General features: G+C 43.4%; 1 non-coding gene across 1 annotated transcript; it reads left to right on the top strand.

The window, feature by feature from the left end:
* Window positions 1-967: 967 nt before the first annotated feature.
* LOC118492592 lies at window positions 968-1070 on the top strand. The gene has a single exon (XR_004894600.1). It is a non-coding gene; the product is annotated as a U6 spliceosomal RNA (small nuclear RNA).
* The last annotated feature ends 984 nt before the right edge of the window (window positions 1071-2054 follow it).

The following is a 2054-nucleotide window of genomic DNA, read 5'->3' as shown; positions in this document are numbered from 1 at the left end:
AGGCATGAACTTATGCCGTAAATGTACTAGGACCCGGATGCTAGTTATGACATATGTGATAATATGTGTTTGGTTGTTATTGCTTGAGAAATACATGTAACTAGATAAGTGAATTGTGAATTCATGAAACTGACTGTCTCTGGTAACCACGATAGGGTTTGATTGATCAACTGTAAACACGTAGCTAATCTTTCCGAGCAAACCAAGGTGAGTTCACACCCTTACTAAGGCATGGGATTCCCAAGGGCTTGGGAATGGGATTAAAGGAATGAGATTGACTAGATACACTGTTACTAGACTACCATACCACTGTCCTCGGTTGTGCAGGACACATACTTATACTATTCGCTGTCCTCGGTTGTGCAGGACACATACTTACAATCTACGTAGACTTATACTTACTACTATCCTCGGTTGTGAAGGATACCTATACTCATTACTATCCTCGGTTGTGAAGGATACTTATACTTATACTATCCTCGGATGTGAAGGATACTTATGCTTATTACTATCCTCGGTTGTGAAGGATACTTATGGTTACGAGTAGTCTAGTGGTTATACAACATGGGAAGCCCCCACCAATAGAACGTATTAACGGCCCAGTTGCGCCACCTGTTACAAACGAACTTACTACTACGCATTTACTTTCTGTGAACTCGCTCAACCAGTTGTTGATCCTCTGTTACATGCCTTGCAGGTCGTTAGGTTTATGGAGCTTGCACATGGAGGAGCGGGTCGTTGTGGGCTTGGATCGTGATTATCTTATTAAACACTTATGACATTTCGTACTTAATTATGTTGGGTTTTGATTATACGCTTCCGCTAAATAATGATAACTTACTTATGTTTTGGAAACACCTTTCATATGGATTTGGTTTGGTTTATATTGCAATTACTTTTACTTTGTACAATGTTCTATATGATTGGTGGCTTGATCCTGGTCATGTCATGCTCCCAAGCGGTGATACTCCCCTTGGGGACATCCGATAAAATTGGAACGATACAGAGAAGATTAGCATGGCCCCTGCGCAAGGATGACACGCACAAATCGAGAAATGGTCCAAATTTTTAAGATTGGTATCAGAGCCATTGGTTATAGAGAACTTGGTTTTAATATGGGAAAAACGTTTTTATTAAAACCAGACTATAACCAGAACAGTGCTCTCAACGATCCACAACGACGCTTCGCTCCACGTGCAAGACTCGACATCCTAGGTAATAAGGTTTATGTTTATTACCTGCTTGCTAGAACTGCTTAGAACTTTGCTCGTAGTATGCTAGATTACATTGATTACTATATGTCGTTACATGAGAATACCTATGTGCTTACACTCTTCTGTCATCGCACTATTCGCGAACCATTCTTACTTATGCTACTTTTACAATGAAGATCATGTCTGGACGACTTAACATAACTCAAGCCCAGCTAGAGGCTCTCGTTCAAGCTCAAGTTGCTGCGGCAGTTGCAGCCGCTCAAGCAGGTAGTATATCCTGCAATATAGGCACACGCTAGGATCTTTAGATCCTACACTAACTTTCGTATTTAACTTCGTCCTATTCATGCACAATAGGTCAACACGCGCAGCAACCTGTCTGCACATTCAAGAACTTCATGGACTGTCGTCCAAATTCTTTCGGTGGCACCGAGGGGGCAGTGGGACTCCTCCATTGGTTTGAAAAGCTAGAGTCAGTATTCGAAATGTGCGAGTGCCCTGAGGCTCGCAAGGTCAAGTATGCAACTGGCACCTTGGAGGGAATCGCGCTAACCTGGTGGAACGCGCAGGTGCAAATTCTGGGGTTGGCAGCTGCTAACGCCACACCCTGGAACGATTTTAAGGAACTTATCAAGAGGGAGTATTGCACGCGTGAAGATATTCACAAGTTGGAAGACGAGCTGTACAATTTGAAAATGGTTGGATCTGAGATCGAAGCGTATACTAAACGGTCGAACGAGCTGGCCGTGCTGTGTCCAACTATGGTAGACCCTCCGTACAAGCGCATTGAGATGTATCTCAAGGGATTGGCGCCGGAGATCCAGAGCCACGTTACATCGG

The sequence above is a fragment of the Helianthus annuus genome, chromosome 5 (genome assembly GCF_002127325.2).
Source record: "Helianthus annuus cultivar XRQ/B chromosome 5, HanXRQr2.0-SUNRISE, whole genome shotgun sequence".
NCBI lineage: Eukaryota > Viridiplantae > Streptophyta > Magnoliopsida > Asterales > Asteraceae > Helianthus > Helianthus annuus.
Note: the sequence above shows the minus strand (reverse complement) of the source record. Positions and strands in the feature narration are given on the sequence as shown.